At 39.8% G+C, this 15,429-nt stretch overlaps 1 long non-coding RNA gene across 3 annotated transcripts in view; it reads right to left on the bottom strand.

The window, feature by feature from the left end:
- Nucleotides 1-11,156, bottom strand: part of LOC128075341 (uncharacterized) — a 138,685-nt gene extending 127,529 nt beyond the window's left edge. For all 3 annotated transcript variants that reach the window (XR_008203781.1, XR_008203783.1, XR_008203782.1), the window contains exon 1: nucleotides 10,969-11,156. This is a non-coding gene — a long non-coding RNA (uncharacterized LOC128075341). The remainder of the gene's footprint in view (nucleotides 1-10,968) is intronic.
- Between the last annotated feature and the right edge of the window lie 4,273 nt (nucleotides 11,157-15,429).

The following is a 15,429-nucleotide window of genomic DNA, read 5'->3' as shown; positions in this document are numbered from 1 at the left end:
AGTCATAGCACACAGTTTCAGTTCACATCAGGTCAACCCTAGTCTCCTCCTCACAGCTGCTATCTTAAACTATGCATCGCGTGTGACCTAAAAACAGCCACAGAACACTTCCAAGCACAAAGAAAGGTGTAGGGTTTGTGGTGTACCCATAAGATACAAATTTCTGGTAGTGCCAAAGGGGAGAGGAGAGTTCTATGGCCACTCTGGAGAACGTTCTTCCTCTGTGCACATTCATGGGGCCCACACAGCAACATATGATGCAGAAAAGGGATGAACATTGCTCTCAGATTTAACTGGGAGGGGAGAGAGAAAGAAAGCAGAGACTCAGGGGACTGCAGTCTTCAGAAGTACTATCACACAATAGAGAAAAGGCCATGACTTGACACAGCCTCCCCATGAAGCTGCCTCCAGCCCTGACAGGCAGCAGCCTGCCCTGCAGGGACCAGGTACAAGTCAGGCCAGAAAGAGCTCCAGGGCAGAGCCTGAATGAGATAAGGGCAACAGAAGAGATACTATACTTCAGGTCTTCTGCGCAGTAAATTGGTATCACAGAAACCACACTATTTCCCTGACATTTCCTTTTGCTCTGCAAGAAGTAATTCACTTCAGCCTTAAAATACCTACTTCCTACCTCTCTAGCAACCTCAATGGCTGCCACGCCATACTGACAGATGTGTGACCCCTTCTTAGCACTGAAGGAGGAACTGTGTACTACCTGCACATTGCAGGAGATCCAGTGGAACATAATGGGGCAGTTGGTGCTTGTTCCCCCATCCATTTGTGTGCGCTCAGAATTTCAGCCTCTGAACTGTTCTCCTTTGGGGGATTAATGCATTTTCTGCTTCCTTTCCACATTGCCAGTGGCGATGTCCTTCACACAGACTCATATTCTTAGGGGCATTTTTAGCTCTTTCTCCCTCTTCTCCCAGACGTCAAAGCCACCATTAAATCTGCCTGCCCAATTTATAATGCTGCAGCCTTTCAGCCAAGTCTTAGTCATCTCACGCCTCATCTCACTGAAGCTGTCTCCCCTCCAGGCTTCTGCCCTCATCCCCTCCAGTCCATTTATCCAGAGTCATCTACCTTCTCTGCCATCCTCAGATCCTCCTGCTTCTCAGCAAATGCTCATCACATCAAAGCTTATTGTTTTCACATTCAGCACCTTGCACAACTTCTTTTTTTTCTCCATTTCCCACTCTTTTCTTTCATCCTTAATATCCTCAGCCCTCTGAGAACGCAATTTGTTCATTATTTTCTTCCAATTTCACACCGGAATTTGTAGCACATGCAAGAAACCTCTTCTCTAATCAGGCTACAGAACTTTTATCAGGTCAGATCCACATAACAGAAGTGTATAAGTAAGTTTAGTTCTTCCACCCTTTGAAGCATTCCAATAACCATTGCCACCACAAGAAATAAGACAAAAACTACACTTTTCTGCTTCCCTCGGTTACATCCCATTCTCATGTGCTCACACTGGTTTCAGATGACAGTTCTTTTTGGGTTTCACATCTTTAGGGCATAACGTGAGGGCTGTAGGTTGTACCGTGGCTGTGCACGATCTCCCTGAAAACTCCTTCTTATTTCACCAAATTGCATCCTATTCTGCAACCAAATCTTAAAATATCTTTCTATATTACAACATTTATAAAGTAATATTTGTAAGTAGAGGACTTGATTCTTAAAAAGCGTAAGCCAGTACAGCTTTGGGGACATTCATTAAATGTGAGTGGCTCTATGGCTTTGAATAGCATCAGCTGGAATGTTGGTCCCACAGCTTAAAATTCAAACTGAATCAAGCCAGTGATTCCAAGTTTAATTCAAAAATCACCATCTAACTCCTGAGATTTCACAAGGCCAAATCTCTTTTAGAAACCAAAGAGTAAAAATCACATTCTCTCTACATACTGATTTTAGTTCAGAGCAAGCAGTAAGCAGAGGCTCTGTACTATGCTGACACTTAAACTGCTGAGCCAATGCACTGAGCATTTTGGCCTAACACCTATCACCACGACTCACGGTACCTTCATTTACCTCTCGAATTAAAATGGAGCATGTCAACATATTTCCTGTTGTATTCCTTAAATGGTCTCTCACAGAAGTCTTCAGACTCCAAAGTTCATCATTAAATGCAGATTATCACTTTCAGGAAGTTCTGCAAGCCCAGAGAAAGATACAAGCTTCACTTCAATTACACCATGCAAGGGACATTTAAGACAAGTTTCCCCAGAATAAATGAGAGAAAAGAGCCAAAACACTCAGCAGGAGTAAAGTAAAAAGCAATCTTCAGCTGGTGCTAGCCATACATACTTAGAAAACCATCCCCTCCAGCCATTATCAGCAAAAAGTCAGCAAAAACTTATTTAAGAACCTGAAAAGAGAGGAAGTTAAAGCCTTTGGTGGCACAATCTGTTACTTAGGGACAAGATCATTAAAAATGCAGCATTATTTACTGAAGGCAAAATCAGAGATACACTTTTGCATGCAAAAGAAACATGTACAGAATGACAGGAACACCCTTCTTCCTGACTGGAATGGGATGCAAGTTTGGTTTAATTGCACTGATGGATGGACGACTTTCTGAAAGGAGATAAGAACTGGAGAGGCCATTCCAAAATCTGTTAGTTGGCCTATGAGATTGAATTCAACAAGAAAAGAGCTACAGGGAGTTAAAAAGAGCTTAGGAAGAACCATGTAATGGACCCCAAGCTGTGTGCACACACTGGAGGAGGGTAGGGGTGATGTAGAAGTCCCAGCAGCATGACTGTGTGTCTTACAATCATAGACTCACTAAGGATGGAAAACACCTCTAAAAACTGTCCCACTGCCAACCCCTCACCATCATGCCCACCAAACCAAGTCCCTAAGTGCCCGATCTACTCTTTTCTTGAAAACTTCCAGGGATGGTGAGATTTATCTCCAGAAGGAGATAAGTTTGTGGAGGGAAAAGAAAAACCAGGCAAACTGATTTCCAAAGGTAAACAGCAGGAAATGCTGAAACAGGAGAAGAGGTAATCAGAAATCAAGAGAAGTGACACAGTGGGAAAATGAGACTAAAGAAGGACACTGTGATTGTCAACACAAATCAGAGGGAAAGGGCAAACAAAAGGAGAGAGGAAAGGATCCAAAGAAGATGTTCCTTATTCTCCTTTCTTCCACTAAAACTGTTTTGTCTGCCTGACTGCAGCTGAAGTTTGCTGGGGAAACTCAGCTATTTGAGGCAGCTACTGATCTCACCATGGATTTATACTGTCATAAATCTCTGACTTAAATCTACTAGTTACTTCTCATCTTGATAGATCAGGAGCAAGCCCTTGGAAGTGAAAGGTGCTACAGGAGCATGAAACATTTTCTTAAAACACAAAGAAAAGACCCTGAATACAATCAAACACTTCAAACTCATAGCTATGAATTTCCTTGGAACATAAATCTGTATATCAGCCATTCTTATAGTTGATGGGAGCAAGCCACTTGTTTGTTTCTAAACAGTGTGTTATACTTCTTATAAACACTCTGTAAATCACATGAAATTAAACACAATAAGCATTTTTGGTGGTTTTCTTCTCTGGTGTTCAGAGCCCTGGGTTTCCATGACTCCCTTCAAAATAGGTCAATGAAATGTAGTTGGGTTTTTTCGTGTTTTTGTTGTTGTTGTTGTTTTTAATATTGCAGGGAAACTTTGCAAACAGAAAGCAGTTGTCAATTTGAAGTGCTTGCAAAAGTGAGTAACTAACAACTCCAGTGTTACTCACTCTGTGCAACAGCTCCACAGCAACAGAGGCAATGGTGTGCAGTATACAACCACTGCATCTATGAAATAGAAGAAAAGGTGGAAGACAGCTTCCCAGTCAAATAACTTTTTTTTCTTCTCAAAGAATGTATTATGGCATATCTGGCTTCACCACAGCATCTCCAGGAAAATGAGATTTGCAACCTCAAAACACAGAACACCTGACTACTTAATGTTACCTCCAAGCTTCCCATCTGGAAGCCAGAGAAGCATTCTGTCTGTAGGATAACTGGAGACACATACTGAGGTTAATACATTGAAAATAAGCCTAATAACAAAGCAGAATTTTTCTCTTCCATATTTTGCTCCTTTGAATTTTCCCAATCTGACAACTATAAGCGAACATCGGGGGAAAAATGTATACCAGGGAGAAAATTCTTTGTTTTCTTTTAATGCAAAAAAAAAAAAAAAAGCCATCTAAGAGGCTCTTATTTCTATTTCTTTCATTTCTGTCTTTACTTCTACTCCCTGTCCTGCTCCTCTTATGCAAAAAATAAAACGTTCTGTTTAATACAGTATGGAGAGAGAATGGAAAGAAAAGAATCAGTATTCCTAGTGAGTAATTTGGCTAGAGGAAAAAGATAGATACAGATCAGATTCTTTTGATATGTTAAAAGCATCCCAAAATGCCTATGCTCTGGATGCTTTTACACAAATTATCTTTCATCATAAAAGTACAAAATACATATAATGGACAGCTCATCTCTCTCCAATGAATATGCAGCCACTAGCTGATAAGATAATAGACTAAACACTGACCTGTCACAGACTTGATGTTCATAAAAGTAGAGTTTAAAAAGTTGCTTCTCACATCTCAGGAATGTAATGAATAGGCACTAAGATATGCTTCCAATCTTCAAACTCTTTTCATGCTGTTCCATCTTAGCAAGTTCAGGTATAGCCCTTAAACTGGTAGTATTTGGAGGCATATACTGTTTGTATGTGTTAATCCTACAACCTCAGCTTCCAGGAACTCTCTCTCACCTAACCTTAATTGACTTTGATGTCACATAGTAGCTCTGATAGAAACAGATTAAAAATCTTTTTTCTGCATGCAGCAGCCCAATCTGTTTTGTATTCTAATCACAAGAGGCACCTGAGGCATTGGTTGATGAACAGGCTCTCAATAAATAATAATTATTACTGCAGTGTGGTAACATGCTGAACTACTGTGAAGAGATTGTCAGACCTGATGTCTCTTTTGTAGGTAGCCTTGTGTGAATCACCCCTGCCTCACACTGTGAGCTGTGGCTCCTCCCTAGAGTGTGTCACTGCGCCGGTGAGAACCCAGCTCTTTTCCTGTCTCCTTACCCAAGCACCTTCTTCAAAGACTGGGAAGTCTTTTTGGCCTTCATGATTAATCTAGCAGGCACTTTCACTTCTCTACATGCATTGCACATAATCTGCTACTTTTCTCTCATACGCTGCAAAAGAGCCCGTAGCTGATAGCTTGTTCCTCCCTCTCTTTTCTCATTATCTCCCCTTGGAATCTGACAGGTTCATGTGAGGACAGGAAATATTCCTGTAAACAATACAGCAGGTGAATTCACTTGAACTGGGCAGAAAGCATTACGGATTGCTTTCATGTAGTTCAGTGTCCTGTAAGACATTAAGATTGCCTGGTCATTGCTAAATATTATATTTCAAATCAACAAAAGAAAAGCTCACTCATTCCCCAAAGCTGATGGTTCTGGGCTCTTCCTACAGTCCTGCTGCTAAACCATTGATTTCTCACAATCACCATTTTATAACCTGAAAAATAGAAAGATTAGCTGAAGAACTAAGTTTTTAATAAGTAAGTTATCAATAAGATTGCTGCTGCAGCCTCATATAAGCACTAGCATCTCGTATTAAATTAATAGAAGCTCAGCTCTTTAAAGGAATGTAGGTTTTTATTTCCACTACAGAAGCTACAGGAAAAAGTGTAGCCAGAGCCACCTCCTGGGGGACCAGACCTGCATTCTCAAGGTTTCTGTTTTTCTGCCCAGTTCACATCCTGCCCACATGAGTATCACTCATTTAAACCAATATTTATTGACTGACTCAGGCACATATACAGTTACAGAAAAGATTTTCCTTTTTCCTTAGCACTATGGAAATAACCATAGAGCTCAGATGAAAGAGGAACTGCATTTAGATGACAAAGAGGCAGATGCTGATAGCATTCAGAGGTAAAAGCAGCCCAGTGCATATGGGCACAGATGTAGTGGGGTGGCCACTACCTCCCTGAGGAACAGACTCATGTATTTGGCATGTATTCCACTTTTATTTATCCTGGATATAGTAGCTTTTTTTATTATTATTAAAAAAAAAAAAAGAAAAAGCCCTAATTCAAGAGAAAGAAAATGGCAGACAAAAGGATGGAGCTGTGGCCGTACTGCAACTCCCTGCATACCCACCCTCAGAAATCAGTTTGCTGAAAGGGCTGAGAATTTGCTTGATGTTGCCCAAGAAGTCAGTGTCAGGACAGTGAGCATTCTCAGCTACACAGGGACACGAACAGATGATTTATTGCACTCCATGAGTTCTACACCTGGAAATTATGAGGAGCAAAGTCTAGCCTAGAAATACAGCATTTTTGTATATAAAGTGGCAAAGCAGTTTGGCTGTAGTCTCATCACTCACTGTTAATCTGAAAGTGTTTTAAAAGTATGAAATTCTACTGGTAGATACTTTGGAATTCATTCCCTCCCTTTTTCTGCCAGACCCTTGATTGTGTAACTTTCTGGAAGTGCTGAAATGCTAATCCTTCCCATTCAGCCATTTGGGCAGGGATGGGATGGAAAGCCTGTGTGGTCTGCCACAGGGTTAATTATGGTGGTTTATGCATTGCTGTACTGACATGAGAGCAGTCTGATACTTTATTCTTTCTACTGCATAATTCAACTATTGTCAGACATCAAACCCACACAATATAATACAGCTCTGTAAAGAGAGGGAATTCAATGAAATAAGACATGGAATATGAGCAATGCCGAAGGATAAATAGAAGCCCGAGAGACACCATCTTCCATCTAGGCTTCAAACCCACGCTGGCAAACCCAGAGTGGCCACTCAGAAAAAGAAAAGCACGTCAGGCCTACCATGATGCTTCTTCCACTTCCAGCTTCTGGCAATCTGCCAGTTAGGGATTTCCTGAGCCAGAGGTTGCATCTGCATCAGCATGTTTAATAGCCCCTGCTGGACCCATTTTCCATGAATTTGTCTAATTGCTTCTCGAATCTATAACTGTCAGCAATAAGTTCCACAACTGAATTATGCACTCTGTGAAAAAGCACTTCTAGATGTTGTGCACTAAAGTAGCTGCCTGAAAATTCCCTTCATTGACCCCTTAGTCTTGTATTACAAGGGGACAGTCATTTCCAATTCACTTTTCCCATGTCATTTCTGACTTTACACACACCTGTATTACTTCCAAGCTGAACTGATCTATTTTATTTAACCTCTCCAAGGAAAGTCATTTAATAACTATACTCATCCTTGTTGCCCTTCTCTATACCTTTCGTATTTCTGTCTTCAGAAATATGCTTTTCAAAACAATTGTACTCCTGCTCATGACATGGGTGGATCATGTTTGCAAGTTGCATAAGGACATTTTTCATTTTGTTGTCTACACCTTACCTAATCATTCCTAACACTGTCTTTTCCCCTTTGTTCTCTGGCTGCAGGCAGGCCATTTCTGTCTGCTTATGCTCTAAGTTCTTCCAAGTAAAGCTGTTCTATGATGAAAAGTACAGGTCCTACTGCACACCAAGGGGCTACAAGACAAACTTTCTGAAGTTAGTCACTGGTAACAAACTCATACACAGGTTGCAAGACAAACATGCTAGCTAGCACTGCCTACTAATGGTGACCTTGTGCCATTTGAGGATCCAATCCAGATATGGGAAATGGTCATGCAAGCCATGCTCGGGTGTGGGGTTAAGACCATCACAGCATTCCATACACAAATCATCATAGAACCAAGGATTCATCATTCACAGATATCTGTACTTTGGAGAGCACTTGCAAAGAGAATCTGAATTAATTTCTAGAACAGATGAACTAAAACACATTGAGTATCTGTGTGGACATCTGTATTCAGAATTAAAGCAGCCCTAATTCAATTTAACTTTCTTCACTTTCAAAGTGAATTAAAGTAAATGTAATTGAGGCTATTTAAATTCTGATTAAGAGTCTTGACATCTGCCACAAGGGAAGCTATATTAACCACAGGGAGTTAATTCACCACCATAAGTGTGAAAACAGAACCAACTGCATAACAAGAAAGCCACAGAAGAAGGAAATCATTAGTCTCTGAATTGTAATAATCACTACAGTGTATGATAAATGCATATTTAATTTGGGAAGCAATATCCTTGCATGTTGAAAAGGTAAGTAGTATTATCTTGCATTGAAGAACAATCCTAAAAACATTTCCAGTTTTTTTTTTCATTATGTAACAGAATTACAATTGTGTCAGAACTCAAAATAAGTTGTTTAAACAAGAGAAATGAAGTCTCATAGCTGTAAATGCAACAGCAACCAAATTTTCCTTGCTAACTCATAGCTCATGCCTGTCCATCTTTATGGAAGCATCATAGAAAACAACCCCAGTTTAAAAACTGTATCACAAAAAAAGTGTGTCATGGTGTTTTTCTTTTCCCTATCAATTTGATGGTTAATTGATTTCAGAATAAGAAAGCTCTTCCTGCCTTGGTGTTGCACATGTTCGAAGTCACATCTGTGAACAGCTCTATGTTTATTGGTGATAAGAGGCTTGTGGATGTCCTTGAAAAATGTCATTGTTGCAACCCAGTTTAAGAGTGCTGTACCTATATATACCAGAACTTGAAGTGTTGGTGAAGATGCACATGCTACGTTTAATTGTAAAATCTGTTTCTTCATAATCTGCTTTTATTATATAACAAGAGTGCCTGAATAAAGAATACTGCTTCAAAGCAGCAAAAGGCTGCCTAAGAGCAAAAGAAGATAGCAGTAGCAAAGGGAATAGGTACCTCCTTTAGACTGTTACACAAGCCAGCAGCTCTTTCCTTTTTTCTGCAGATATGCAAAGTCCTTGTAATCTTTGGGAAGGTTTTCAATGTCCAAGTCCTAAACTGTGCTGTTAGATATTCAGACAGGAGGGGCATATTTGTTTCTAGAAAGAAGTAACCAGGAAAGCCGTGACCTTCCCCCAATGAAATCTTTGACCTGTTCTGGACCAGTAATCACTAAAGCTCTCTTTTGTGTTACATACACATATTTTTTCTAACTTAATCTTCTAAAACTTTACAAGGATTAATGCTTGTTCCTCCCTGTACACCTCATCCCAACAGCTGGATCTCCAGTGGAAATTTCTCTAGTTTATCATAGTGATGCTGTACATGAGAATATGGGTTTTGGCCACGAAATTTGCTCCTTTCTTCCTTCTATGAGGTAAGTCCATTAGAGCTGCACAGTAGAATTAGGGGTAATTTCATACATTTTACATGAGATTTCAGTGGAAGTCTGAAGGCTTTATCTTGGTCCTCCTGCAGAATTGCTTGTCAGAAAGACAATAAAGACACATGGAAAAGTAGCTCACATTGATGGCAACTTTTAGGATAGGATACTGCAAGCTCTGCACCAGTTCTCCTTGTCTACCTCATTAAAACATGTAAACAATATGATCCTGCCTGCACACTACTCCCTTTTATGAATTCCCTAACATAGTTCAGCATTATTTCCAGATAGCACTGGAATCTTCAAATTTGTTATCTTGTTTCAATTACCTTTTACTAACAATCAGAATTTCGAAATATTGCTTGAAATAACAGTACCAAAAAGTTGGCTAGAACAGTGGGAAAAAAAATTCCTATCTGAAACCAAAACACTTCATCCTGAAATCCCTTCAACAGCCCCACTCACACTAAGAGAGAAAAAGATGCTATCATCTATTTCAGAAATATTTTTTTTTTCTTAAAAAATGCTTGTTTACAAAAGGGGAAAAATTCCAAAATGCACAAACACACAAAAAAAAAAAAAAGAAAAGAAAAGAAAAAGAAGTGGAAGAGAATAAAGGGACATAAATATGTAAAGGATACAAGACCTTCCTACCTCATCCCCAGAACTTTCCAGAGCAAGACTAATAACATGATTTTAATGATACCGTTGTAGGAATCAGTTTTCCTACATGGAGTTTCTTGCCTGATAAAGTGATCAAGGCCTCAGACTCTGGTAACTCACAGAGAAATAATATGTGAGGAAAATATAATTTTAATGTCTTCTACCAAAAATAATGCCCAGCTGTGCCCTTTATACCAGCATTTATTAGTTCATTACTTCCAGATAATGGGGAAGTAGCTTTGCTGTGTGGTCGAAAGTGAAGTAGACTGGAGTAGCGAGTTCAAAAGTGACAGAAAAAAAGAATTCCAATAACTCAACTGAGAAGCTTACTGGAAAAGTGGGACTGAAGATCTAAATGCAGGAGGTGGATGATTCAGTAATGAATGGAAGGCTCATTTTGACAGCTTGGGCTGCCATCCAAGCTAATTTGTTTCCAGGCCTTCAGTTTGCCAACTGAAGTGGCTGAGAAATAATAGGCCCCCAAAAATATTTCTAAGGGAACACAATGCCCATTATCACTGAAGGAGAAAGAATCTGCACAATTCAAAGAGGAAAAAGAAATTTGAGATCTGCCAACTTTGGCCAGTTCCAAATGACACAGGAAGGAGCAGTTACAATGTAGTGAAAGGAAAGACGTACACTATTGTTAAATAAATTCAAAGTAAAAGTCATCATAAAAAAATAGACACAATAAATAGAAGGATGTTTCTTTCACAGAGAGGTGATTTTATAGCTAAGCCCATGCGAGCAGCCTACGATAAAGAAAAGAATTTGGGGTATAGGAAAAAATGAATAAGAAATTGGTAAAGAGAAATAGATCATAACAAAATGAGAAATAATGAGACAACCTCTTTATATTTGACTTGGTCATCAAAGAAAACTCTTTATATAAAACTGCCTGGATAATTTATAAACATTAGAGATTTAATTATCTCCTCCACGCAAAGATGGTGTGGTTCCCACTCAAGTCGACAGCAGCATGAAACGTTTTCTGATTATCACAGAGGTTAAGCCTGGGCTTAATTTTCCTTCCAGTCAGTCACACTAAAGACACATCTACACAGGGCACAATTTAGAAATCCTCAACTCACCAGCAAGATCACATGGCGTAGCACCGAGTTTAACAGCGCAGGACAAGAAATGCAACAGCCGCATTCTGCCAACAGGTCAGGCTAGACAGATGCAAACAGTCGTGATGAATGGGAGCTGTGTGTCTCCATAGCCACACTGGAAACGCCTCCACGGCCACTCTGTGTTTTCATACCCTCCCAGATTTATTAAGATGGGCAGCTTATCTAGAAGAGAGAAAAAACACGCAAGATTTGATGAACATTTTCAAAAAGCAGAACAAGAAATTTTGAAGTACTGAGAAAACATTTGCTGTCAATAATAAATACTTACGAATGCTCTTTTTCACCACATTTTTAAGAGAAGTCTGGACATGGGTAGCCTAAACGTTATTAAAATATTTTTAAAATTTTTATGAGTACACATTAAAAATAGTCATTGTTTGTAAAAATATTTCCTTGTTATAATGTTTTTTCCATCTAAGAGCACAAAATTGCAGATTTTTTGAACAGTGGTAACACATCTGCTTCAAGATATGCTCAAGGAAAACACTGAATTACCTGCTAGCCTTCACCTGAGGTTTACCTGACTTTTAGCAACTGGAAAACTTGCCCTTCTCTCTCGATACACACTTGTTGCTACAAATACCTTCCTTTTTTGCCATCACAAAAGCAAACTAACATTTTGCTAAGATACTTGTCAGCCTTTTGGATGATGCCCTCTCAGTGAAGGGAATCACAGAATTACAGAATGGCCCAGGGAAGGCCCTGGAAGGGACCTCAAGGATCATGAATCTCCAATCCCCCCACCCATCACAGGAGGGCCACAATCTATCACTGAAGGTTATTTTTTCTACTACTACAATTGTACTACCAGGCTACTTAATTAAATGGGCATTCAAAGCTAACGTGTCCCCTTAGGGTATAGCTAAATTGCAATGGGAAGGTATGGCTGCAATATATTCAGGCACACCCTGCAGAGTTTTCATCTCATGAGAATCAGTAGCAACAATGCTACAACTGAGCTGACTTCAGTGCAGGCTGTTCCACTGCTCACATACTCACACAACTGTTTCACTTCTTTATTTTTATAATAACAACCAGATTAATATTAGCTACCTTAGAATCAAGGCCAGCACTGAACTTGTCAAACGTTTGAGAAGATAAGGAGTCCCTTCCCTTCCCAATTACCCAGTGATCTTTTACCTAACTTAATTTCAGTCTTCATAACTGCCCTGCTGCTTGCCCCTAAAGCCAATAGTGTTTCCATGTGCTCATTTGCAGCAAAGGTACACTATTAATTCACTGTCATACCTTGCGGTGCTTTCATGTCAGTTGGTTTCATGGGTGGTCACCTCTCCAAGGCAGAGCCCAAGGGTTTATTCAATACCTTGCAAATTGATTCTTCCTCATGAGAGGATACTGGCGGGATGCCACTGCAACAGAAATAACCATGTTTCCGGAGGTGAGATTGTTTTCCTTTACTCAATAAGCTGCATCTTTACAATACTCTGCTATTGGAAATACAAGTATTTAATGAAATTAACATTTCAACAGAATTCTGACAAAGCAGAATGTTTTGCTGATAGATGAACAGTATCCTGACACACTTAAAAAGATTAATATTTGTGAATTTTGACATAACTACTGATTTCCTCAACAGATTTAAAGTCTAAGTTTATCTTCATGTTAATCCAATTTCATGCCTAGAACAGAGCAAGCATAACAGAATGTCTTTAGTAACCTTCTGATATCATTAATTATTGCTACATTGGGAGTTACAGCATGGAACAAACAGGTTTTTAAAAGGAAATCATTTGTCTCTCAGCAGGGAGACTCAACAGTTTTATTTCCTCCAACACCAAGCTGCATTCAAGTAATCTTGTTTCATGGTGATCTTCCCTGGACAACCTCTAAGTCAATGGTGAAATCCCATCTATTTTGTCCCTGGATTGGTCAAATGTGCTGCCCGTAAGGGGAGGTGTCTATTTCCTCTCCTAATTATGTAGGAAGGGTTTTCTATATGTTAAGGCCATGCTTTCCCCAAGCTGTGGGCATTTGGTCAGGTTTCCTGGTGATTTTCCACAAAAGGAAATCCCCTAACTCATTAAAAAAAAAAAATAGATTAATTGACCGGTTCAGTAACAAGCTGCCCCAGGACCCAATAAACTTTACAAAGGGTACATTCCAATTACAACTGGGCTCAGCATGAACCTGATAAGTAAGCCAGCATAATCTTTCTTCAGCATAAAGGATTTTCTTTTTCCTATTTTTTTCCTCCTCCCTCCCTCCCAGTTTAACTCCTTCTCAGCACTTGTGGATTGAGTAACTTCATACTTCTCCTTTTCTTGTCAATGTGAATCCTACCGAATAATTCCCAGCAATGTGATCTATTAAGTTCAGTAAAAACTACCAACAGCCTACAGTCACTTTCTTTGCACTGCTGCAGCCTTGAAAGGAACAGCTACAGCCTTCTTCCACACTTTGCCTGGTGTCATTAAGTGAATCCAGATCTCAGACCAGGAGTGAGAAGAAGGAAAGTGATCTCACAGTATACACATCTGGTGGAGCAATTGGAGCTGCTTGCTTGCAAAGTACAGCTGTAAGCCTGCTTTCACTATGTCAGAGGGTCGGGAAGGATGCAGGGTTTTTCAGTAACAAGCATGATTTTAACAGCAGGAGAAGGAAATATGAGGCAGACGTCAAGCTAGAGAGACAAAAACAAAAGGTATTGGCTATAAAACATTTGTTTTATATTCTCAAATGTTAGACTTCCACAGCAGTAGAAAATCCAGACACTAGAATGAGAACCAGAGGCTGAGGTACTCCTGAACCTTTTGCATCCAACTTGTACTATGGCACAGTCTAGAGAAGAAACTAGTATTTAGTAATACGTAAATATCATGTGTGAGGGGGCTGGTTAGCCACAAAGAAGAGTTTCCAGCTCTAGGTCTTTGCAGTAGTTCCTCACCTGAGGCTAAAAGCTGCTTGTGGATACATAAGACAGTGCTCTTCAGCTCTATCCCCTCTGCCTAAAAGGAACACTGCAGAAGTTCAGGCTCCAAACATAGGGTTATCCTCGGATAGAGACCATGTGAGCACACTGGAAGTGCCTGAAGGTGGCTCAAGCATTCATTAGGCATCTCCTCCAGGGACAGAAGCAGAAGTCCCGTGAACTGCAACTGCTCTGCAGAACCCCCAGGCTGAGCTTCTGCTACACAGCCTGGCTTGGGTGCTGAACCCCAGCTCTTTCACTGAATTGAACACTACCGATTCAAGTCTGTATTCAAAGAGGCTTATTTAGAAAACAATCACTGGTTAGCTGGCTAATCTCTGTAGAGCACATTTACACACCTGCCTGGTAGTTACTGCTACTTTTAAGACACAAGAATGCATAGACATTTGTACAGGAGACACAAACTGTTTGGATTTATATCTGCTTCTGCTCAGATTTAGAATATCATTTTCATACATTTATTACGCCTAGCCTGTGCTGCATTGCTTACAGGAACAAGAATAGCTATAATTATTGTTGTCAATCAAAGTTTCTCTGAAGTCCTCAGCTTTAGTGTTTCAATAACTCATTTTTACCAGTGGCAAATGTCTTCAACAAACACTAGAGCCTAATTTGCAGTTTGGTTCCCTTGTCACTTTCTGAGTCATCTTGGTGGAATGCTGTGAGGCAAGAGATTCATTTTAGGACTTTTTTCATCTTCACTTTCCTTACATCTGAGAGCTGTTAAGAATTTTGTTTTCAATAGCTCAGACATATCCATGGTGTTCCACAGGTACCGAAGGTGCAATGAAATACAAAGTTTATTCTACTTCAGTACAAGAATACCTGATATACTGTTCCAAAGTCAGCCCTAGCACCTGCAGGTGCAGTTGGCATTGGTTTCACTGGAATTACAGTTGCTTAGTACTGGTGCTGGATTTAGCTGCTTAGAAGCAAACACCTCCATATTACATAGGGCTCAACAGTGACTGCATACCCTGTGGTGTAAATAAGAAGTAATTCCTCCAATGATGTGCAAACCTCAAGGTAAACATCACCCTCCCAAAATAGCTGAAGTGCAAAAAATAAATGTGATACAATGCTGATGGATTTATAGGTAACTGACAGTTTTCTCCTCAGATTCTTAATCAGGTGTCATTGAGAGGCGCTAATATAATTAGAGATGAGATATGGATTAATAGGAAGAAAATATCATAACCTCACTCTCATAATAGAGCAGTCCATACACTGCACTTACCTGCAAACTGCACCATTCTTCTGGTAGCATGACATTTGCTAAAGAAAAAGCCTGTTGATAATTCTCTATAGTCCTATATAGCACTCTGCCATGGCTGCTCTTCAAAAGGCCATATTTATCCCCTGGGAAATATAGCTGTATTAATATGACATTTTGTCACAAATTAATCTTAAACGGGATAATATTTTTGACACCGAGTTGAAACTGGAACTAAAAGGCAGTTCAGGTGGTT

The sequence above is a fragment of the Tympanuchus pallidicinctus genome, unplaced genomic scaffold (assembly GCF_026119805.1).
Source record: "Tympanuchus pallidicinctus isolate F22 unplaced genomic scaffold, pur_lepc_1.0 scaffold12, whole genome shotgun sequence".
NCBI classification, from domain to species: Eukaryota; Metazoa; Chordata; class Aves; order Galliformes; family Phasianidae; genus Tympanuchus; species Tympanuchus pallidicinctus.
Note: the sequence above shows the minus strand (reverse complement) of the source record. Positions and strands in the feature narration are given on the sequence as shown.